Source organism: Tursiops truncatus, chromosome 5, assembly GCF_011762595.2.
Source record: "Tursiops truncatus isolate mTurTru1 chromosome 5, mTurTru1.mat.Y, whole genome shotgun sequence".
NCBI lineage: Eukaryota > Metazoa > Chordata > Mammalia > Artiodactyla > Delphinidae > Tursiops > Tursiops truncatus.
Genome location: NC_047038.1, coordinates 114,598,744 through 114,625,129, shown reverse-complemented (window position 1 = coordinate 114,625,129; position 26,386 = coordinate 114,598,744). Strand labels below are relative to the sequence as shown.

At 39.0% G+C, this 26,386-nt stretch overlaps 1 long non-coding RNA gene and 1 pseudogene across 1 annotated transcript in view; one reads left to right on the top strand and one right to left on the bottom strand.

The window, feature by feature from the left end:
• The window catches only part of LOC141278817 (uncharacterized), a 126,360-nt gene that overhangs the window by 52,493 nt on the left and 47,481 nt on the right, over positions 1-26,386 (bottom strand). The window lies entirely within an intron of this gene.
• On the top strand, positions 9,729-9,851 carry LOC117312535 (U2 spliceosomal RNA; annotated as a pseudogene).

The following is a 26,386-nucleotide window of genomic DNA, read 5'->3' as shown; positions in this document are numbered from 1 at the left end:
GACACCCAAAGCACAATCCAATATAGAAAAAACTGGTAAGCTGGACCTCATGAAAATTTTTTTTAACATCGTTATTGGAATATAACTGCTTTACAATGTTGTGTTAATTTCTGCTGTATAACAAAGTGAATCAGCTGTATGTATACATATATCCCCATATCCCCTCCCTCTTGCGTCTCCCTCCCACACTCCCTATCCCACCCCTCTAGGTGGTCACAAAGCACTGAGCTGATCTGCGCTAGGCAGCTGCTTCCCACTAGCTATTTTACGTTTGGTAGTGTATACATGTCAATGCTACTCTCTCACTTCGTCCCATCTTACCCTTCCCCCTCCCCGTGTCCTCGAGTCCATTCTCTACGTCTGCATCTTTATTCCTGTCCTGCTCTAGGTTCATCAGAACCTTTTTTTTTTTTTTTTTTAGATTCCATATATATGTGTTAGCATACAGTATTTGTTTTTCTCTTTCTGACTTACTTCACTCTGTATGACAGACTCTAGGTCCATCCACCTCACTACAAATAACTCAATTTCATTTCTTTTATGGTTGAGTAATATTCCATTGTATATATGTGCCACATCTTCTTTACCCATTCATCTGTCGATGGACAATTAGGTTGCTTCCATGTCCTAGCTATTGTAAATAGTGCTGCAGTGAATATTGTGGTACTTGACTCTTCTTGAATTATGGTTTTCTCAGGGTATATGCCCAGCAGTGGGATTGCTGGGTCGTATGGTAGTTCTATTTTTAGTTTTTTAAGGAAACTCCATACTGTTCTCCATAGTGGTGGTATCAATTTGCATTCCCACCAACAGTGCAAGAGGGTTCCCTTTTCTCCACAACCTCTCCAGCATTTATTGTTTGTAGATTTTTTGATGATGGCCATTCTGACTGGTGTGAAGTGATACCTCATTGTAGTTTTTTTTTTTTTTTTAACATCTTTATTGGGGTATAATTGCTTTACAATGGTGTGTTAGTTTCTGCTTTATAACAAAGTGAATCAGTCATACATAAACATATGTTCCCATATGTCTTCCCTCTTGCGTCTCCCTCCCTCATTGTAGTTTTGATTTGCATTTCTCTAATGATCAGTGATGTTGAGCATCCTTTCATGTGTTTGTTGGCGATCTGTATATCTTCTTTGCAGAAATGTCTATTTAGGTCTTCTGCCCTTTTTTGGATTGGGTCGTTTGTTTTTTGTTATTGAGCTGAATGAGCTGCTTATAAATTTTGGAGATTAATCCTTTGTCAGTTGCTTCGTTTGCAAATATTTTCTCCCATTCTGAGCATTGTCTTTTCACCTTGTTTATGGTTTCCATTGCTGTACAAAAGCTTTTAAGTTTCATTAGGTCCCATTTGTTTATTTTTGTTTTTATTTCCATTTCTCTATGAGGTGGGTCAAAAAGGATCTTGCTGTGATTTATGTCATAGAGTGTTCTACCTATGTTTTCCTCTAAGACTTTTATATTGTCTGGCCTTACATTTAAGTCTTTAATCCATTTTGAGTTTATTTTTGTATATGGTCTTAGGGAGTGTTCTAGTTTCATTCTTTTACATGTAGCTGTCCAGTTTTCCCAGCACCACTTACTGAAGAGGCTGTCTTCTCGCCATTGTATATTTTTGCCTCCTTTATCAAAGATAAGGTGACCATATGTGCATGGGTTTACCTCTGGGCTTTCTATCCTGTTCCATTGACCTATATTTCTATTTTTGTGCCAGTACCATGCTGTCTCAATTACTGTAGCTTTGTAGTATAGTCTGAAGTCAGGGAGCCTGTTTCCTCCAGCTCCATTTTTCTCTCTCAAGATTGCTTTGGCTATTCGGGGTCTTTTGTGTTTCCATACAAATTGTGAAATTTTTTGTTCTAGTTCTGTGAAAAATGCCATTGGTAGTTTGAGAGGGATTGCATTGAATCTGTAGATTGCTTTGGGTAGTAGAGTCATTTTCACAGTGTTATTTCTTCCAATCCAAGAACATGGTATATCTCCCCATCTGTTTGTATCGTCTTTAATTTCTTTCATCAGCGTTTTATAGTTTTCTGCATACAGGTCTTTTGTCTCCTTAGGTAGGTTTATCCCTAGGTATTTTATTCTTTTTGTTGCAATGGTAAATGGGAGTGTTTCCTTAATTTCTCTTTCAGATGTTTCATCATTAGTGTATAGGAACGCAAGAGATTTCTGTGCATTAATTTTGTATCCTGCTACTTTACCAAATTAATTGATTAGCTCTAGTAGTTTTCTGTGGACCTCATGAAATTTAAAAATTTGTTCTGTGAAAACCCATTTGAAGAAGATGAACAGACAAGTTATAGAGTTGGAAAAATATTTGCAAAGTACATATCCAACAAAGGACTCGTATCTAGGATACATAAGGAATTCTCAAAACTCAACAGGAAAATAAACCACCCAACTAGGAAATGGACAAAAAACAAGAACAGACATTTCACTGAAGAGGATATATAGATGGCAAATACACACAGGAAAAGAGGCTCAACATCATTATCTATTAGGGGAACATGAATTAAAACCACAATGAGCTATCACTACATAGCTACCAGAACAACTAAAATAAAAAATAGTGACAACATCAAATGCTGACAAGGATATGGAGAAACTGGATCATGCATACATTATGTAAATTTAGGGAGTATTGTTAATATGCTGATTAGAGGCCTCAGCTACAGAAACAAGTGCTGGTGTACAAGAAGAAGCAGGAATTAATCTTCTACCATTCCTGTCAGCCAGACCAGGAGGGAATAAAGCTAAAGAATGACACCTTTCTTTAACCAAGCTGCACTGCAGTACGAAAAGCTGCTCAAGTGTTCAGGAAAACAAAGACTGACTGAAAAAAAGGTGCAGAATACAACATGTGAATTTTGAACATAACCTAAGAGTTAGCACCATACTCTCAGGCAGAGGGGGCAGGGTGTACCGCTTTGGGACAGAATGCATAGTCTAGGTCAGAGGTCAGCTGGAGACTGAGTGGCCTAGAGAGCACAAGGGGTTCCTACAGTTTGAACTGGACAGTCTGGTCAGCTGCAGCCAACCTCTGGGAAACTGCAACAAACTAACAGAGGGCAGACCTGAGGAAGGCTGGTCCAAACTTTAGAAAGTAAAAGAGGCAGTGATAAAACCGAGTCTACCTATACAATCTCTATCTGTAAATGATTAGTACTCTGTAATTTCTTGAGACCTTTAGTAACTGTACACACACACACACACACACAGACACAAAACACACAGAGAACACATACAGTGGGAGCCAAGCAAGTTGCAGGCTGACTTAGACACACCAGGCTGTGCACATGGCAATCTTTGCCTAGAATTAACTCTGCTTCTTGTCCCTCCTGCAAATAGCAACCAGACTGGGCGCAGCTCTACTGCCTGTTGATTCAGAGCCTCCCCTCACCACTCCATCTCCTGCTGCCTGATTGCAGGAAGAGTCCTGATTATGTGTGTACATGGGGCCCAGGAGAATCGGAAGAAATAGGATGGGAGGGTAATCTACACATCTTTTGACTGCTTTGCCCCAAATATAGGTGTGATCAGAACAGTTTGGGTGTTGGCTACTTCATTCAATCAGCCTGGTACAGTTTAAGAGGAAATCAGAAATCAGAGGGAATGTCTTTGGCCCACCCTAAGCCAGATCATCTGTAATAGGAATTAAGATTGGACTGTGATCTCATGGTTTTCAAGATGAGGCCATTCACAGGTGTGGTTACTGGGATGAAGATCTTAGTATATTCTTCCTCTCAGTTATGTTTCTAAAAACCATCACCATAACAAAATAGAGCTCTTCATTTAGGAAAAAAAAAAATCTAGGGATAAAGATGAACTGTTTTTTCCAAATGCCAAATTTATATTGAAAGCAAAATCATCATAACAGTTAAAGAATGCGGGCAACCAAGGTCTTTTCTCAGTTTTCCTTCCTTGTTAATAACTGCTTGGCTGAAATCTAATTACCTTTTCCAGGTTTGTTTCTCCCTAACTGACCTTGAGTTTTCTTTCCACGTTATGCCCTCTCAGGGCTTTTCAGTGTCAGGGTGGTGGCAAAAGCCACAGCACTTTCCTCCCGACCATGGCCTCTTTCCTTTACCCTGTGATACAGGCTGGCAGGCCTGAGAAGGTGGCTGGTCTACCAGATGTTCCTTTTAACTGCTATTCTATTCATGTCTCCCTTGAGGCTCTTGCACGTGGCCAGACTGAAAAAGGAAGAAACTACTTGGTAGCACAATAACCTGCATTCCAAATATTTCCTTCTGCCCTTGCCCCTAGCCCCAGTCTCCCTGACAGTGCCTCTCTTGTACACCTTTCCAGCTTTATGATGTTCTAATGGAAAACGATCTGCCAAGAACCTCCTTTCCTTCTTCTCGACTTTTTAAAACATTAGCAAAGATGTTCTTATGATACGAGTCATCAGCACTTTTTCATATTGTTTTTGAAATTCTTTTAAAAACTAACTATTGCTTAATTTGCATTAGAAAAACTTCTTAACCAAACGTTGAAAACTATATAAATAAGCAGAGTTTTTATTTAGAGGTGCTAGTGGTTTACACATGGAAGTATAAAATTTATAAAAAGTCTCTATTTTTTTTTAAAAGATTGGATTTTTACATTTATCTCTAAATTCTCTGAAAATTATTTTGACATATGATATAATTTATTTTGATATGATGAAAGTTTAAAACCTTTGTTATATTTTTCGTTATAAAAGCAATACACCCTCGTTGCAAAATATAACATATTAAGAAGTTTACAAAGTAAAAAGAGAATTCTCCTTTTCCCATCTCTCAAAACCCACAGCTAAAACAACAAATTTTAAGTTTCTTAAAGAAAACTTAATCTGCAGTATACACAATTACTTTTACTATTACTTTTACCTTCAAGTCATTTTCCCATACATATACAAATGTATATAACATACATAAATGCATATCTATGTACCCATTAAACATGCAAAATATATATGCATATATAAAACATTTTAAACAGAACCACTGCGCCACGAGGGAAGCCCTATATATGTATATTTTAAATGTTGATAGATGCTTTCAAAATTGCCCTCCAAAAAGATGACTTCAATATATGCTACCTGCAACTATACATGAGAATACCTGAAAAATAAGGTTTTAAATGAGTCATGAAATAGGGGAAGAATACATTAGCATAAAACAACTAAAGGCTATTATAAAGCTACTTATGAGAATATAAAATAACAAAGTATAAACAAAGACAAATATGATTTAAAAGGTATAGTAAATATATATTTGAGTAAATATGAATTTCTTTAAAAAAGTAATGTAGGTACTGCAGATCTTTTTGCCAGAAAGATACAGTTTTGCACCATTATAAAAATAAATCTTATGAGTAATAAAGGATTTAGGGAGGGTACTGGTCTAAATTTTGAAAAACTGAAGACTAACCACCAATTTCAATTCATAAAACTTGTTGGATACTTTTAAAAACAGCTATAATGGGCTTCCCTGGTGGCGCAGTGGTTGAGAGTCCGCCTGCCGATGCAGGGGACACGGGTTCGTGCCCCCGTCCGGGAGGATCCCGCATGCCGCGGAGCGGCTGGGCCTGTGAGCCATGGCCGCTGGGCCTGCGCGTCCGGAGCCTGTGCTCCGCAACGGGAGAGGCCACAACAGTGAGAGGCCCGCGTACCACACACACACACAAAGCTATAAAAGCCATTTGGACGGGGCTTCCCTGGTGGCGCAGTGGTTGACAGTCCGCCTGCCAATGCAGGGTACACGGGTTCGTGCCCCGGTCCGGGAAGATCCCACATGCCGCGGAGTGGCTGGGCCCGTGAGCCATGGCCGCTGAGCCTGCGCGCCCCGAGCCTGAGCTCCGCAACGGGAGAGGCCACAACAGTGAGAGGCCCGCGTACCGCAAAAAAAAAAAAAAAAAGAAAAAGGAAAAAAGCCATTTGGGGTGGCAACTGAGGAAATTTGAAAATGAACTAGATATTAGATTATATTATGGAGCTACTGTTAATTGTCTTAGGCATGATAATGATATGACGGAAGAACGTCCATGGTTCTCAGGAGGTGCATGTTGAAGAATTGTGGTCATGATATCTGAAACTTACTTTCAAATGGCCCAGCGTGGCAAAATGTATCAACGTTTGAATCTAGAGACAGGGTAAATAAGTGTGTGCTGTCCTATTGTTTCAACTTTTCTATGGGATTGAAAATTCTTAAAATAGAAAATTGGAGAAGGGACTTCCCTGGTGGTGCAGTGGTTTAGAATCCACCTGCCAGTGCAGGGGACACAGGTTCGAGCCCTGGTCTGGGAAGATCCCACATGCCTTGGAGCAACTAGGCCCCTTCCCCACAACTACTGAGCCTGCCCTCTAGAGCCTGCGAGACACAACTACTGAAGCCCACATGCCACAACTACTGAGCCTGCCCGCCTAGAGCCCATGCTCCGCAGCAGGAGAAGCCACCGCAATGAGAAGCCCACGCACCACAACAAAAAGTAGCCCCCGCTCGCTGCAACTAGAGAAAGCCCATGCACAGCAACGAAGACCCAACACAGGCAAAAATAAATTTAAAAAATAAAACAAAATTAAAAAAGAAAGTCGGAGAAGAAGGAAAATAAAACGGTGAAGTTGCAGATCTGGTGTCGACAATTTTATTTCATTATGTTAGATTCTCTGAGGAGAAAGAGAGGTGCTTTGGGGGAACCCACATTTGATTTAGATCTCTAAGGTTATATTTTTAAATTACCATTTCTGTGTCCTCAGTATTAGGCCAGGTAGGTTTGCAAGGAACAAAACATCTCCCTGACCACTAGCTATGCCTCCCAAATACACAGCATATATCCCAAGGGGGTCGACCTAGGAATAGGAGGAACTGGGGAGAAACCTCTTCACTGCTAGAAAGACACCCGAGGCTCAGGCCTCCATGAGGGCAGACCACCAGGGCTGTCATCACATAGAGGCAGGACACTGTGACTTCTGACCACTCTAAACGTCAAGCCTAACACCAGGGAGTGGTCCAAGCAGAGGATGCTCTAGCTCATTAGCACTCAGGCCAAAATTACTTAACTTGTCCAGACTATTTTAGACAGTGAATTTGATGGGTTGATGATGCTTGCATCCAGCCCTGGCTGAGTCAACCTTTCTGGCTTTTCAGACACTTAGGGGAATAGAGTAGGAATTGGCTCTTAAAATAATTCCCATGAGCAATTTGCCACAAGATTAATAGCATTCTGTCATGAATACAGGATTTGGAGAAAACATATATATACATATGTATTTATATATTTACATATGTATATAGTATACACGTATATGCATATATACACACACATCTATATTATATTTTGCCTTTGCTAGCTTTATTTGACAATTACTTTTACTGTTTTTAATTTTTTTTATTTTCAGGTAACTAGTTATTTCTTAATTATCTCATTAGTAAGAAGAGTCAGAAATATTGACACTGTAGAGTGATGACATTTTGCATAGCGGTCATTGTTTTTTAATTCAGAAAGAATTTTAAATTTTAATTACTTCTTTTTCTTACTTATCACTGTAATTTGAGGAAGTAATAAAAGCTTTAAGCATTATTTCTAGACTTATCTATAGCTAAGAAACTGGAAGGCTACGAAAAAAAATGATATGTCAAACCAAATTCTAGGGGCAGCTACACATCCAAAGCAAACTTAAAAACTCAGATATTTGTCCACATGATAGGAAATGACTGAATTTGGAGACAAAGACAAAAGGGTATCTGACTCCTATTTCATTAGCCATCATATGTGTCCACCACCATATGAGTTCTAGGCTTCATTATACATTTTGTTTTTCATCTGAAAAATGCAGCATTCTTAATTCTATTTATTTATTTTTTTTTAATTTATTTATTTGGTTGCACCAGGTCTTAGTTGCAGCATGTGGGCTCCTTAGTTGTAGCATGTGAACTCTTAGTTTCGGCACACACGTGGGATCTAGTTCCCTGACTAGGGATCAAACCTGGGCCCCCTGCATTGGAAGTGTGGAGTCTTAACCACTGGACCACCAGGGAAGTCCTTAATTCTATTTAGTATTGATTTGAATTAAACTATGCAGGAACAACTCATAGATTATTTTTCTTGGGACCTGTAGTGTGTTATTTCAGGGGAACACTCTGCTATGAGCCTGTTTCACAGAAAATGGACGATGTTAAGTGTAACTAAAACAGAGACATGTTTCTAAACATTTCAGAGGTATGAGTAGTATCATTAAGTAACACAGTCCTCTCTTCAAAACTGGTCTCACAAGCAGAAAGAGTAGCCTTTGAGTCTTGAGCACCACACAGCAAGGCCCCTTTCTATCACCGTATCTCCCATTCCGTCTGTCTTTCAAAGCCCATGGCTGACAAGAGAGTAAGCTCTCACCAGGTACTTTCAGAGTGAGCTCTCATCTTGTTATAGCCTCCAGACTCTTCATAAATATAATTAACTTCATCTACAAAAAACAGTGAAACTTTAACTATTGCAAAACAGCCTTCCAGAACCCTAATGTTTTCAAAATGGATTTGAACCTGGAAGTAACCCTGATCCCTCCATTCTTGCATACACACAAAATAATAATAATAAAACAACAGTAGTGATAATACCTGAGCATTGAGCAAAACAAAACAAAATAAAAACCAGAAACTTCCTCAATCTATACATATCACACCTGATATTCTGAATATGATTTATTCATTCATTCACTTGTTGATTGATTCAACAAATACTTATTTACCAACTATAACGAGTTCCATTCAAGGTGGGGGGGCGTGTGGGCATGGCAGTAAATAAGACAGACAAGGTTTATTTGGATGGTTGAACAGGAAAGGCCTTCAACCTAAGTCTTGGAATGATGAGGATGCTACGATCCAAGGACCAGCACCCCAGAGAGAGACAATTGGAGAGCTAGGGGTCCGAAGTAACAATAAACTTAGTGTGTTGATGGACAAAGGCTAAAGCATGGGAGCAAGCAAGAGAGTGGTAGGAGGTTAAGATCGGAGAAGTATTTAGTAGCCATAGGATGAAGTTTTATTTTTATTCTATGTGCAGTTGGATGTCACTGGAGGATTTTAAGCAGAAAAGTCACTAATACCTTATTTATGTTTTTAAGAGATTGTTCTTGCTGCTTTTAGAAGAATGGACTGTAGGAGGCAAGATAGAAGCAGAGTAGAGCTTGGACCAAACTTTTAAGGCATAAATGATGCATTCTGATTGCCTATAATATATATAAAAGACCACTATGTCAGCACAATGGATGAAGTAAATGGGAGAATCAAGGGAAACTAGAAAAAGCAAGGAGAGAAGATGAGGGAAGAAATTGGGAAAGATCTGAACCTAGGAATGGGCACTGTGTAATGAGCAGAGACAGAAGACCCTAAATAGGACTTCCATGAGCCTGGGACACCTTGTTATAGAAAAGTAAGGAAATGCCAGAAAGTATGATGATGCTCCAAACTAATGAGGGCCTGTCAAAAGGCTGTAGGAGTCTGCATGAAGGGGCAACCACTGGCAGTATTCTAGGCCATGCATTCATCAGAATGAATACTGAATGAAGTGGATATTACACGTTGAAGAAAAAGGATCCATGAAGGTCATACTGACACTGATAAAAATTCTTTACAAAGCCCAAGTGGAGGAGGAGTTATACTCTACAGAAAAAAAAGTGCCAACTACTAAATGCAAAGGCATGATGTAAGTAGAAAATCCCCATTTTTACAATCACCGCAGTAATAACTGATTCAGCAAGAACCAAAACTGGGTGGCTAAGATCAAAAGTAGTATCTGTTCTTATCAGTTTAATATCTGATATGTCCTCTATCCAAGGACAATATATTATGAGAAAGGAATGAAGTACTGATACATGCTACATCATGAATGAACCTTGAAAACATTATGCTAAGTGAAAGAAGCCAGCCACAGACAGCCACGTACTGTACGGTTTTATTTATGTGAAATGTCCAGAAGAGGCAAATCCATTGATAGAAAGTAGGTTAGTGGTTGCTAGGGGCTGGATGGGTTAGGCGGAAATGGTGAGTGGCTGCTAAGTGGTCCAGGGTTTCTTTCTGGGATGATAAAATGTTATAAAATTGATTTTGGTGATGGTTGCACAACTGTGAATATACTAGAAACTAATGAATTGTATAATTTAAATGGATGAATTTTATAGTATGTGAAATATATCTCAATAAAGCTGTTTTTTAAAAACAAAAAAGTAAAGTAAAAAATAAAGTAAATAAAAGGAGCTAAAACTCAAAAAAAAAAAAAAAGAAAGGTGAGAGGGTTCTGCTTGTGCTTAGGATGTAAAAAGCTGCTAGACAAGGTTGCTCCCACTCTAACAACAAGAAAAAATTGTATAATCAGTAAAATGATAACTTTTCTAGAACTCACCAGAGAGATGAGGTCACAGGACAACCAAGTAAATTGAATTCTACAGAGTGACAATCCCCTCTGCAGAGAAGTGGGACTTTTGCCTTTGAGAGGGCATGAGTAGAAGAGGTCATTGCCATAAAGGTGGATAAGAAGAAATCAGCTAATATTGCTTAATAAATTCTTAAAATCAGTACAGGCTGATGAATCAGTTTAGAATAACTGGGAGTCCCTGACACAAAGAGAATCTGCACTCACTTGCAAGTTCTTTTCTGCAGGCTTCTACTAGGTCAAAACTAAGCATAGGGCAGAAGACTCGAGAAAGTCCCTGCTGATGTGCAATGGTAATTGACTGATGCGGGAGGAAAAATGCATAAAAGACTGCCTGCTTCCCTAGATCCTTCTTTCTTTGGAGCAAAAGCTTTTTACCACTTGTTAGGGGCAGCAAAACTTTATGAAAGATCTACTGCTTGAAGGAAGGGTAGAAATAAAAGCCCTCTGCATCTGGGGAAAGCACAGGAATACCTCTTGGGCTCAGATTCCTGTACTGATATAAATTAGAAGTCTGCTACCACTGGAGAAGGGGTAAGACCACCATAAATACAATGCAGAGTTTGGCTACCATGGGGGAATATGGGCAGAATTGCAGAGAAAGTTCCACCCTCTGAGTTCCAGGGTCACAGGCTTGCCTAAGACTACGGCTGGATCAGGATAACTGATAACCCCCTTTGTCCCCACCACTACTACCAGGAGCCTACCATTAGTAACTATCAACAACAGTCTTCCACTGAAAAAAAAGAGACTTCCTCTTCAGTGCAAATGTTAAGGGACTACTGGAAGCTATGGGTAGAGCAGGAACACTGCCAGGTCACACGCTAAGCACAAGGTAACCATAACCCACTGCTGGTTGAATTTCAATCTTGTATCGCACTGAAGATAACAACAACAACAACAAAATCCAAGTTTAGTTCAACCTGTGACTAGATGGACCCAGTGCCCCACACTAATGGCCTGACTGAAGAAGCAGCATGCCTATTTCCAGACATAAGGACTATACATGTCTCAGTGTCTACAGTTCTTCAATACATAATGTCTGACATTCAATCAAATATTTGAGTCACACAGAAAGACAAGGGAAGAACCTACCCATTGTCAAGAGATTAGGGAATCAACAGAAGCAGACTCAGAGATGACCCAGATGTTGGAGCCCTTAGTCAGGGATGTCAAAATAACTAGAATTAATATGTTAAAGGACTGAGTGGAAAAGGTCTATAACATGCATGAATATTTGGGGGAATTTTAGCAGAGAAGTAGAAAATATAGAGTCCAGCGGAAATGCTAGAAATTTTAAAAAGTAATAGAGATGAAAAAATCTTTTGATTGACTTGTTAGCAGAATCAATACAACTAAAGAAAGATTTAGCAAACATAAAGATAGGCCAACAGAAATTATACAAACTGAAACACAAATAGAAAAAAAAGAGTGAAAAAAATATAATAGAGCATCCAAGAGCTGTGGGACAGAATCAGTCTAACATATATGTAACTAGTCTCAGAAGGAAGAGAAAAGGAATTCTCCGGTGGTCCAGTGGTTAGGACTCCATTCTTCCACCGCAGGGGGCACAGGTTTCATCCCTGGTTGGGGAACTAAGCTCCCACAAGCCACATGACATGGCCAAAAAAAATAAAAAAGAAGAAGGAAGAGAACAGAGTAATGATGATAATAATAACAATGATGATGATAGCTAACCTCCAAGAATCCCAAGCAGGATAAATACCAACACCACACACACACTTAGACATATCATAAACAAACTGCTGAAAACTGAAAAGCAAGAAAACACGGAAGGCAAGAAGGGAAAAAAGGAAACATTACATAAAGAAGAACAAAAATAAGAATTATAGCAGACTATCAGAAACTACACAAAGCCAGAGCAATGAAGCAATGTCTTTAAAGTACTAAAAGAAAACAACCTGTCAACCCAGAATTTTATACCCAGTGAAGATATATTTCAAAAATGAAAGAAAAATAGAGACTTCTTTCAGACAATAAAAGCTGAGATAATTCACTGCCAGCAGAACTGAACCACAAGAAATGTTAAAGAACATTCTTCAGGAAGAAGATATATGATATTAGGTGGTAGTTTTTAAACCTACACAAATCAATAAAAAGCACCAAAAAATTTTAAAATGGTCAATATAAAGAGACTTTATCTTATTTGTAAGCTCTTTTTAAAAAAGAAAAAAACCTGACTATCTAAAGCAAAAATGATGATGTATTGTGCATTTTATAACATGTAGAATTAAAATGTATGACCAACATCCTACCAAAAGTGGGAGGAAAGAATTTGAAGTATAAGAATGAAATAATGCCTTTTGCAGCAACATGGATGTACCTGGAGATTATCATACTAAGTGTAGTAAGTCAGAGAAAGACAAATACCTGATGATACCACTCATATGTGAAGTCTAATTTTTTTTTAAAAATGATACAAATGAACTTATTTACAAAACAGAAACAGACTTACAGATATCGAAAACAAACTTATAGTTACCAAAGGGGAAATGTGGAGGGGAGGCATAAATCAGGAGCTTGGTATTAACACACACACACCACTATATATAAGACAGATAACCAACAAGGACCTACTGTATACCACAGGGAACTCTACTCAATATTCTGTTATAACCTATATGAGAAAAGAATCTGAAAAAGAATGAAAAAAATATATATATATATGTATATAACTGAATCACTTTTCTGTACACCTGAAACTAACACAACATTGTAAACCAACTGTACTCCAATAAAAATTTTTTTTAAAAATTGATTCTAAAAGAAAAAAATTTTTTGAAGCATAGCACTGTAAGATTATTACACTATACAGGAAGTAATATAATCTTACTTGAAGGTAAACTGCGATAAGTTAAAGATGGATATTGTAAAGCCTAGAGCAACCACTAAAAAAATTAAAGAGATGCAACTAATAACACAAATGGTAGTAATAAAATGAAATCAGAAATATGTGACAAAATCCAAAAGAAAGTGGTAAAAGAGGGGAAAGAGAACAAGGAACTGATGGAAAACAGTAGCAAGATGTTAGATTTAAATTCAATCGTACTACTAGCTTCATTAAATATAAATAATCTAAACAACACAGAAGTCAGAGATCGACAGATTGAACAAGCAGCAAGATCCAACTGTAGGTTGTCTATTTCTTCAAATAAAAAAAACGCAAGGCAACTATGAAAATATGTGCATGGAAAAAGAAACTCTTTAAGAGGAATAAACATATTTCAAAGTGAATAAACAGGCCTTCTAAAAATTAAGAATATAAGATTTTTTTTTTGATGTGGACCATTTTTAAAGTCTTTATTGAATTTGTTACAATATTGCTTCTGTTTTATGTTTTGGCTTTTTGGCCAAGAGGCATGTAGGATTCCAGCTCCCCAGCCAGGGATCAAACCCGCACCACCTGCATTGGAAGGCTACGTCTCAACCACTGGACCACCAGGGAAGTTCCAAGAATACAATATTCTTTAGAAAACAAAATGGATAGATTTTAACATATAATCAAAAAGAGAATTAGTGAACAGGAAGAGATTGGAAAAATTATTCAGGAGTCATCATAAAGAAACAGGATAGCTGTGAAAGTGAATTTATGAGAAGTTATAAGAATAGAGTGAGAAAGACTAACATAAATCTAAGTTGATTTCCAGAAAGAGATAAGAGAGAGAATTTGGCAGAGAAAATATTTGATGACAGAACAGTTAAAATTTTCTTAAAATGCAGCACTCAGAGATTCAAGAAGTCTTACAAATCCAAGCAGCATAAATCAAAAGAAATCGACAACCAGATGCTTCACAGTAAAACTGCAGAAGACTAAAGTCAGAGAGGATTTTAATAGTGGTCAGAGGATTGAAAAATTAGACAGACACCTAACTGTTCATCTTTCAAAAAAAAGCCAGGGGCTTCCCTGGTGGCGCAGTGGTTAAGAATCCGCCTGCCAATGCAGGGTATACGGGTTTGAACCCTGCTCCAGGAAGATCCCACATGCCGTGGAGCAGCCAAGCCCGAGTGCCACAACTACTGAAGCCCGTGCTTGTGCTCTGCAGCAAGAGAAGCCACCGCAATCAGAAGCCTGCGCACCGCAATGAAGAGTAGCCCCTACTTGCCACAACTAGAGAAAAGTCCACGCGTGGCAACAAAGACCCAACACAGCCAGAAATAAAAATAAGTAAATAAATTTATTTTTTTAAAAAAGCCAGATGACAGTGAAATAATAGTCAAAGTACTGAAGAACCAATGTCTCCAAAAATTCTTCGGTTAATATATTTAACAGTGAAATGTTGTAAATATTTTCTTTCAGATTGGGAATTGAGATAAGGGTGCTCGTTTTCACCACTTGTGTTCAATATTATGCTGAAAATTCTAGTCAGTGCAGTAATTCAAGAGGAAAAGTAAAAGCATAGAGTTTCAAAGGGAGAAACAAAACTATCATTATTACAGATGGCATGGATGTACACACAGAAAATGCAAAAGAATCTATGGGTAAATTATTAAAATTAACGAGAGCTTAGCAGTGCAGCTGAATATACAGTTAACATACAAAAATGAGTTGCATTTCATAAACCTGCAACAAATAGATAAAATGAACTTTTAAAAATGTCATTTCCAGTAATATTTTGAAAATGTACCTAAGATAAATCTAACAGAAGATGTGGAAAACTTTTATGGAGAAAGCCATAAACATTTTACTACATATTAAAGATGGCCTAAATAAACTGAAATGTACATGATATTCCTGGGTTAGAGGAGTTATTATTGTGAAAGTGTCAATTCTTGAGAAAGAAGAAGGTAGGGAATTGTCCTACCAATTATCAAGTTTACTGTAAAGTTATTGTAATTAAGACAATGTGGTTTGGGCACAGGAATAGACAAACTGTGGAAGAGAATGGAGACATAGACAATCATTTGATAAATGATAGAGTCGCTATTGCAGTTTAGTGCAGAGTGATTGTGCAGTTCAATGTACCACTGAACCAGTTTCAAGTGGAGAACAGATCTAAATGTGAAACGTAAAAAATAAAGCTTTAAGAATATCACAAAGGAGACTATCTCTGTGATCTTGAGGGTATTAAAGGATTTTTAAAAAGATTTTCTTTAATGGACAATTTTAAAGGAAAAGTTAATAAATCCAGTTACACTGAAATTAAGAATTCCTCAAATGCTATCATGAAAGGGAGTAAAAAAAACAAACTGTAAAGAGGTATTTGCAACACATATTAGCACAAAAGACTAGCATTCAGAATATACTAAGAACACTACTGAATTGATAAATAAAATGAGAAAAAAACAAGATAAAGCTGAGCAAAGATAGGTAGATAGATAGATGATAGATATTACTAAAGAAGAAACTCAAATGACAAAAACAGTAAAAGTAATTAACTTCAGGCTTCCCTAGTGGCACAGTGGTTGAGAGTCTGCCTGCCGATGCAGGGGACACGGGTTCGTGCCCCGGTCCGGGAGGATCCCACATGCTGCGGAGCGGCTGGTCCCGTGAGCCATGACCGCTGAGCCTGCGTGTCCGGAGCCTGTGCTCCGCGACGGGAGAGGCCACAACAGTGAGAGGCCCGTGTACCGAAAAAAAAAAAAAAAAAAAAAAAAAAACTTCATTAGTAATTAGAGAAATGAAAATCATAAGAAGATACCATTAAACACCCACCTGTTTTGCAAAATTTAAGAACTGTGGCAATATAAAGTGTAGAAGTGAATCAGTGAGAATTCTTATATACTTTGTTGGGGGTATAAATGGGAATGACTGCTTTGGAAAACAATGTTTCATCACTATTAAACTTGTACATACACTGCAATTTCAGTAATTACTCTCCAACATATATATCCTCGATCAACTCATGTTCGTGAGCACCTGGGTACAAATATAAGAATAATCAAAGCAGATTGTTCTCACTAGCTCCAAACTTAAAACAACCCAAAAGTATATAAACCACAGAACGGTAAATAAAACATGAATACAACCAATGAAAATGAAGGAACTACATCTACACGATTGAATAGCAAAACTATAATGTAGAATAAAAGAAGCAAGTCACAAAAGTATACATACACTATGGTTTCATTGATAGAAAATACAAAAACAGGCAAGACTAAAAAATATTATTTAAGCATGCACACATGGGTGGCAAAGATATTTTTTAAAAAGTGAATAATAGACATAAAATTCAGAGGAATTTTTTTCTTTGCGGAGAAAAGAAGGGAACAGAATTGGGGAGAGGCCTAGAGAAAAATTCTAATACACTCTTAATGTTCTAATTTATAACTTGGTTGACATGTGAAAGGGTGTTTTATTATTAAAAATGTACATATGTATTTTAAATGCTCTTAGGTTTATATGAAAGATTTCAAAAGAAAAAAGGAAAAACAAATTTAAAAAAATAATGAATCTTTACTTCCAGCCAAGATGGAGTAACAGAGACAAGACACTCTACTGCCTGAAACAATGGACCAAAAAATGGACAAAATATATGAAACAATGGTTTCAAAACACTGAACACCAGGCATTGAAGGAAAGTGATCCCTGAGAGGGGAGCCCTACAACTGGCCCAGCTTACTGCTTTGAGAGAATTTCTAGCTGGAGAAATAGAGGGGGGACTCAAGCAGAGCCCAGGAGACTCCCCTAGTTGAGATGTAAGAAAGTCCTGAGAGACAAAAGTGGCCAGGGTTCACAGGACCAAATACCAGAGAGAGGACAGCTGCATGGAGAAGGAACTCCAGAGATCTGCAGAGTCCCCTTTGAGAATTCAGTAGAATTCTGATGAATGCATGCAAGTGAGGAAACCACCCAAGTATGGGCAAAGTACCACCTAAAAGGATCAAACGGTATAACACTGAGTGTGGGAAAATTTACACCCCGTAGGATATTTATTGAGGCTCCTCTACACTAGGCAAGTTAACAAGTATATCTTAGCTTCACAAAAACCTGTGAGATAGATAATACACTCATTTTACAGAAAAGGAAGCTGAGGTTCCAGAAGGGAATAGATTTGCAGGATTACAGAACTAGTAAATGTCAATGCCTCGATCCAAGATTAAGGCTTCTGACCAAAAAACACATGTCTTTTTGCAGTTTGCTGTGCTCTCTCTCCTTGCACCATGGTCTGTGGTTGACAAAATTCGGAATTATCTTTCCTTTATCTTACTTACTGGAAATCTCTCTTCCTTCAGTAATTACTTGAAACTGGCACTCAACACTAACAATGTACGTACTCAACATTTTTCATAAATGCTGCAGTTTTTCTTCATCCTTTCAAGGTCAACTTTCTTTAGAGAAGGGTTATCGTTTTATTCAAATTATTTAAAAAATGAATTGAGTACCTTCAGGGCACCAGAACAAACTTTGTAAAAACATTTACACAGAGTCTTAAATATTGGGGTTTTGGAAATGATTTTTTTCTACAAAACCTTTTCTGTCTTTAAGAATGTGAGTTAAATCCAGAGGCTTTAATTAAGTCATCCCTAAAGGCAGCATCACATCACATCTTGCAAGGTTTGGTGGAATGGATGAATGAAATCCCTAATTGAAGAATCATGGAGTTGGGGATAGTGTGGGCCATCTCAAATGGAGCAATACTGTGAATACAAAATGTCACCTGCCACATCAGTAAACAAAGGCTGTGGCAGCCATCAAGCCATCACATTACAGCTGCCCAGATGATGAGCCCTGAGGGAACTCAGGATGAAAGAACATAGGATACTGGCCCCAGATAGGTGAGGTGCATATCAAAGGAATGATGGCAGTGAGCCCAAGTTTTGCATCTTCCCATACAAAGAAAAGCACTAAATTCCCTACCTTGATATATCTGGTTTTCTTTCATTGACAGTAATCTTTTGATTCCAACTACCTGGTCTTTTGCTGCAAAAATTCTTATATATCCTGGCTTCCCCCTTGCCTCTTCGGAACAGTCTCTCAGAATTACCTGAGATGCTGTGTCCCAGGCTTAAGTCCTGAGTTTTGTCTGCCAAGTAAAACATGACTCTCAACTCTTAGGTCATGCATTTTTTTTCAGTCAACAATACCTAAGGGGTATCCTTAATCTGGATCACTGAATCCTGAAACTAGACCCCAAATTTCACATTTTTGTTTGTGCAGTTTTCCAGGGGGACTCTAACAGCTTTCTTCAGATTCCCAGTGGAGTCTATGATCCAGTTAAGATCAACTTTTACTCAATACTAGTCCTTCTCAAAGTGTGGTCCCTGGACCAGCAGCAACAGCATCACCTGGGATCTTGTTAAAACTGCAAGTGCTCGAGCTTCACCTGGACCTGCTGAATCAGAAACTCGGAGGGTGGGGCCCAGTGATGCATGTTTTCAGGATCCTTCCAGGCAACTCTGATGCGTGCTCAAGTTCAAGTTTAAGAACACAACTCTCTACTTCCCTTGGATTGGCCTCTGTTCTCATCCAGCTGAAAAGGCTTCCCTTATCTCCTCAGAGACCTCCCTTTTTTTTTGACCTTGTTCAAGCTCATCTCTAATTCTACTGAATGGCGGAAGTTTTCCAAGCCTGGAGGAACTAAATTCAATTTCTCCCATCATCTGGAAAAAGTCACCTCCCCCAACTCCCACCCTAACACAGGATATTCACATTGTTTCTTAAAAGAAAAATAAATAAATACAGAAACCCAGAATCAAAACTTCAAACCAACCACAAAAAGTACTTGGTGTGTGTTTGGATAATATGTGCATAAATATGTGACATGTTTATTTTATTGTTGTAGAGCTTAAACTTCCGGACTAAAGGAACTATCACTTATATATACTCTTGGGCAACAGAGGAGCTAAAGCATTTTTTAAACACTGGGAAATAGCAAAAATATCCCCAAATCATGATTCTGTCTGATAATCTGCTATAAACTCACAGGGCTAGGTTTAAGCGGTATCCCTGGAATTGCCTGCATTTAAAGTGTTCATCAAAGGTTGTGTCCCCGTGGTGCTCCAGCTACTGCATGGAATATATGACAACTCTGACCCCTCTTCCCATGGTCGCCTCCCTGTGGCATTCTGTGCATCTGGCTTAGCTTTCCTGGGAAGAAAAACTGAAAACTTTCTTGGTCCTGAGCCATGCTCTCATCTGGGATAAAGATTAAGAAAGAGGAAGGGAGCTTTTGCTCAGATTATAAATGCCAGATGCTGCCAAATTAATGGTCCAACACAGCCACGTGGAGCTTACTTCAAACTTTTGGTTCTCAAACCTCCTCTCTAAAGAATGTGCTGGAAACTGTCAGGAATCACGGAGGAGTGGCCCCCTGCATTCATGAACACTCACTCTAAGATTGCCACCGATAGAATAAAGGGAAATCCTCAGACCTTATTGTGGTTTATCAGCTCTTATGTAGCTCAGAGTTTCCCAGATTGGACTTCCACACCCCAGGGAACCATGAGAATTGTTAAAGAGGTCACCATGGTGGCTTCAAGCCAAGAGGACATATACCACCATTGACAAAAGGCATTTTGCCTGGGACTTAGTATTGACTGATAGGAAACCACTCAGTTATTATAAATGAAAGAGCTCTTTGATCGTTTTCCTTGCAAAAACTGAGGAAGAGTAAATGGGTCAAAGTTAATGTGTATAAAGAAAGCAGCAAAAAGAAATGCGAGTGATAACAAAATAAAAAGGAGAGAAAAAATAGTCCGAGAAGAGAACGTAGAGAGAGAGATTAAGCAGTGAAGAAAGGAAAACAGTGCAACAGAACCAACTGTTTCTAAGCGAATATTTTTAATGACAGTAATAACTTTGAGCAAACCTCCAGGGAAGAAATAGTTATGAAGGGGTCTAAACAAGATTTATTGGATCAGTATTACTGAATTTTTCTTTTGCCTTAAGCTCAAATATGTTTTGGCCAGCACTGTTCCTGAGCCTGTCTTTAGGTAAATTTTTTTTTTTTTTCGGTACACGGGCCTATCACTGTTGTGGCCTCTCCCGTTGCGGAGCACAGGCTCCGGACGCGCAGGCTCAGCGGCCATGGCTCACGACCCCAGCCGCTCCACGGCATATGGGATCTTCCCGGACCGGGGCACGAACCCGCGTCCCCTGCATCGGCAGGCGGACACTCAACCACTGCGCCGCCAGGGAAGCCCTAGGTAAAATTTTGAAATTTTTTTCAGTTGGATTTTGTTCAAATGGATTTTAATTTTTTTTTAATACTGCATTAAAATATCATTTATCTTGATGACTAAGTTTTTTTGGCAGCCCTTAAATTTTTCCCCCAAGGCGAGTGCCCTATTTGTCTTACCCTAATGCTGGCCCCATAGGGCATACCGTTCTTCAGATTTTGATTGGGTACTGTCAGAAGAGATGGAGAAACAAAGGTACTTCTTTCAAGTGGAAAGTCTACTTAAGTGTCTGGGTTCAGCCGAATGTAGACTTTGAGGCTGGAAGTTCTCTTGGGAAGATATTTTCACAAATTATGGGGTTGGAGAAATGCTTGTACCTTGAATTAGACGTGAAGACTTATTCTGAATAAAGTTTCTTCCATTTACATCATCTAGCAAAAGCCAGGCAAACACTCTTCTCATGGTTATCTCTTGCTCTGTCACAAACATAAGGCACTAAAGTGAAACCAAACACTTGTCCTGCCAAGTCTGATGAGAAAGGCAAACCAGAAACATAGCAACTCCCAGGTTTAAACTGCAGCGTGAACCTGACAAGATTCTCTCTGGAGTAATTTAAGAAGGTTCAAGAAACACATGCTTTGAATGTTTATCTGTTCATGTGGGAAAGGATATATAGATCTGGGTTCATACATATTAAGTCTGGATCTGTAGACTCCATCAGGAGACCACAGAAATGCATTTGGATGAAGAAAATCCTTGTAGAATGAAAGTAAAATAACTGACTTGAGAAAATCGGATCTCATGCTACCTTTAAAGAAAACTACAATGGTATGTTCATATTGCAAAGGTGGGTGACTGTGAATTTTGGTACATGCAGTTAACAATAATAGTTTTTATTATCTTGTTATCATTTGTGAAGGGAGAGCAGAGTATTAGGCATTTTACTTATGTTGTTATTTTTATACTCATAATAACCATGAATGGGAGACTGTACTATCTGCATTTTCCATGTGAGGAAACTGAAGCTTAGAAAAGTGATCTGCCCACAGCCAAACCAAGCCGTTTGTGAGTTGTGGGTGGAGCCAGATTTTTAACCTGAGTATCTAATTCCAAAGTCACCGCGTTTCCCTCTAAACCAGGGGTATACAGACTACAGACCACATGCCAAGTCTGCTGTGCCACCTCAGTCTGCAAACTAAGAATGGTTTTTATATCTTTAAATGGTTGACAAAAATCAAAAGAAGAATGTTATTTTGTAAAATGTGAAAATTACATGAAATTCAAATTTCAGTGTCCATAAGTAAGATTTTATTGGAACACTGCCACACCCATGCATCTCCTTGCTATCTGTGCTGCATTCATACTACAACGGCAGAGTTAGGTAGTTGCTACAGAGCCTGTACAGCCTACAGCCTAAAATATTTACTATCGGGTCCTTTAAGATGACGTTATCCTAAGTTGGTAGTAACATTTTTTTTAAAGGTCATTTTTTTTAAATCCCAGCAAAAAATTAAATAACCCAATCGAAAAATGGGCAGAAGAACTAAATAGACATTTCTTCAAAGAGGACATACAGATAGCCAACAGGCACATGAAAAGGTGCTCAACATCGCTAGTTATTGGAGAAATGAAAATCGAAACTACAATGAGATACCACCTTGCACCCGCTGGAATGATCATCATTAAAAAGTCTACAAATAACAAATGCTGGAGAGGGTGGAGAAAAGGGAATTCTCCTACACTGTTGGTGATGTAAGTTGGTACAGCCACTATGGAAAACAGTATGGATGTTCCTCAAAAAAATAAAAATAGAATTACCATACGACGCAGCAATCCCACTCCTGGGCATATATCTGGACAGAACACTAATTCAAAAAGATACATGCAACCCTGTGTTCACAGCAGCACTATTCTCAATAGCCAAGACATGGAAACAACCTAAATGTCCATCAGCAGATGAATGGATAAAGAAGATGTGGTGTATTTACACACACACACACACACACACACACACACACACACACACAATGGAATACTACTCAGCCATAAAAAAGAATGAAATAATGCCATTTGCAGCAACATGGATGCAACTAGAGATTATCATACTTAGTGAAGTAAGTCAGAAAGAGAAAGACAAACACCATAAGATATCACATAGGTGGAATCTAAAATATAACACAAATGAACTTATCTACGAAACAGAAACAGACTCACAGACATAGAGAACAGACTTGTGGTTGTCAAGGGGGAGGGGGGTGGGAGAAGGATGGAGTGGGAGTTTGGGATTAGCAGATGCAAACTATTATATATAGGATGGATAAACAACAAGGTCCTACTGCATAGCACAGGGAACTATATTCAATATACTGTGATAAACCATAATGGAAAAGAATATTTTTAAAAACGTATGTATATATATGTGTGTGTGTGTAACTGAATCACTTTGCTGTACAGCAGAAATTAACACAACATTTAAATCAACTGTACTTCAATAAAAAAAAAAAAATCCCAGCATTAGCAGGTTTTTTCCCCACTATAGATATAACCAGTACTCCTGAACCACATCTCTGCTCTGCTCCTACAAGAGTTAAACCTCCCTGCTCACACCTCCAGCCTACAAGGGAAAGCTCGTTCCTACCATAACATTCTACCAATCAGATCAAGTTACTTTCTTCTTTAATTTAATTCCCATCTACACGGAATCAACAATCTAAACAAGCATAGATGTGACTGCTGGTTTCTTGATAAGTCATGAATTTTTGCCAATCCCATGGCTGATTACAGGAATTACAACGAAGCCAAGAGAGATCACATTTGAGTAGCAGCAAGAGAATATTTTTTCAAGCTGTATAATTCTACGAATAAAGAATAACAAAATTATGGCAAGGTAAACACCACCACACCACAATGCAAACACGACGAAGATACTACAGCAAAATTCTCTGTCTACATATCTAGTTTTTAAGGCCTTCTTCCAAAGGATTCCTGCTGCCTACATTTCCTCTGACATCACTCTGCTGACTTGGCATCCCAGACATCATTGTGCAAAATGTTCTGGGAATCCAACAGTCAGTTCTCAGCATCCTAGATCTAGCCCCTGAGCGTTATTCATAATGCTGGTGTCATCGCCAGGAGCCAATTGTACGCCCATAATCCCCTTCAAACAGTGGGAGGAAGAAAAGTGAAGAAATGTCAGTCCCAGGCACATCAAAGGTAAAGCTAAGAGGGATGCTGTAGTTCACAACAATGATGGGTAGGAAGACTGTTTCTCTAGCTCTTGTCCTGACTCAGAGAAGCTTCCGTGGGTTCTCCATGAGTGCTTTCCAGTGGTGCCCTCCAACTCACAATTTTTTTTTTAATGACTCTTGCCATCCACTAAAGGAATTCATTGAACAGTAATGAAGTATTATTAACAGGGCTGGTAGAAAGCTCTTCCTTGGCTAATGAAATACAGGTTTGTAGACCAATATAAATTTTCTTAGGTAGAAATTCTATTTCTTTGCCTGATCGTCAGTGGTTTAAGTTTTCCCCCCTCATCTTCAGCCTTCGTTAAATCATCTTTTCATAGGGAAAATATTCTCAGCGACCTAAGCACACAACCAACTTTCCATGAAAATGAAGTCCATTTCTCCATTCCCCCCACTCCCAGATTTCTGACACGTTTAATATTTTCTAGAGTCTGCCAAAGTCCAGGGAGTGCCAAAAATACCTCATGCACCAATCTGGTTTTCAGAACGACCTGATATGACGCAGTTGAATTTTGACAGGCTAGCAGAAAGGAAATGACTTAAATCAGAAGCAGGCTTGGTTTAAAACTGTCTTGTCTGGTTGTTTTCTTTTTTTCCTAGATGGTTCCAGAAAAAATAAATATGATTCTTGTGAGCGCCTACTTTGGAAATTGTTTTTTCCCTTCTTTGTCATTCTTTGTGTGAATCTCAATGGACCGCTGAAGAGAATTTTCCAGGAGCAAAGGAAAGAGAAGAGCCAATGAAAAGACTCAGTTTGCTCTTACTAACCTAACTCTTTTTCACTTGTGGGTGAGCTGTTGAGTCAGCCAGTAATAGGATCATTGTTAAAGACTTACCGGGTTCCTAGACCTCAGGAAAATAATCTCCTTTAGTCTAGAACAAAGACCAGTTTGCAAAGTTCTCTTTAGGACTCTTGAGAATTAAGCCAAAAATAACTTAGATAACTAAGGGGTTCTGGACCAAACCTTTAAAATTTAAAGTACTTAGGAAGGGCTTCCCTGGCGGCGCAGTGGTTAAGAACCCGCCTGCCAATGCAGGGGACACGGGTTTGAGCCCTGGTCCGGGAAGATCCCACATGCTGCGGAGCAACTAAGCCCATGCACCACAACTACTGAGCCTGCGCTCTAGAGCCCTCGAGCCACAACTACTGAGCCCACGTGCCACAACTACTGAAGCCCGCCCACGTAGAACCTGTGCTCGGCAACAAGAGAAGCCACCGCAATGAGAAGACCGCGCACCACATTGAAGAGCCCCTGCTCGTGGCAACTAGAGGAAGCCCGTGCGCAGCAACGAAGATCCAACGCAGCCAAAAATAAATAATTTATTAATTTAAAAAAATAAAGTACTTAGGAAGAAAAAGAAGCTTTAAAAAAAAGACAAATCCCAAGGAGAGCAAAGATAACCCTTTAAAATGTGGGAAGGAGCTGAGTCAGACCCTGTCAGCAAGCTTCACTGAGGCCTGGGGACTTGTAGCAACACGATTTTTTTTTTTTAAACTTACACAGCAACTTTGATCCAAGGATCTCAAAGTCTTCTACAAAAGTCAGATCTCCTAATGTTCCATTCAAGGTGGGGTGATTCGAGGGGGTTGTTTCCCTAAAGCGGGGTTTCTCCTCCTTGGCACTACTGACATTTTGAACTGGATAATTCTTTGTTGTGGGCCCACCCTGTGCTATCTGGGACGTTTAGCAGCCTCCCTGACCTCTACCCACTAGATGCCAGTAGCACCACCATCCCTTCCCCTGCTGGTGACAACCAAATATGTCTCCGGTCCTTGCCATGTGGTCCTTTGGGGGACAAAATGGCCCCCAGTTGAGAAGCACTGTTCTAAATGGAAAAATCAAGGCATGGAGCAGTCAATGAACTTAAGTAATAGCGTCCAGCCAAAAAGCAGTCGCTTAACTGGAAAAAGAAGATGATGACTCCCAAGTCCCAAGCATAAGACCCTGACAGCCACTTTACCCCACCCCACAGGAAACTCACTGAGACCCTAATTTATTCCTTGAGTTGGTTAGTTCTGAAAACACATCCACTAAGACTGAGCTGTCAGTATTCATTTGCCCTCTTGCTGCACTGAATCCTTGGCTGGGTTGAATATGTCTGGTTGGTGTTCTCCTCCTGGGGAGTCACTAAGTCAGTTCTGAGACTAATTGCACTCTCAAGGAGAGCAAGTCCGTATAGCATGAAATGGACCAGAAGCAACCCTGTAACTGTACGTGTGGAATCGTTTATAGCTTAAAGCCTTTACTAAGAGCAGAGCTGCTTGTGTGCAGGATTGGGTGGGATGAGACCACAGGATGACTGAGCCGAGCAGACAAATGCTTTCAGATGTTGTTATCTGATAAGTCAACTACATTAATTTTATTAATGTATTAATGTTGTTATCTGATAAGTCAACTACATTAATTTTCGTCAGAGCATTGCTTGGAAATGATTGCAACATGGACTTCCGTCAATTGATTTACTTAAACAGAACATGTCATTTGCATACACGTTTTTTTGATATGTCAGTGCCCGTCTCTTGTTAAATTATAAGAAGCCTGTCCCCTCCCTCCTCTTCATTCACATCGGTGTGTGAACTTGTTGCTCTCCCCAGGTGAGTCAGCGAAGTCAGGTACAGATTAATTTGAACAATAAACCACCTC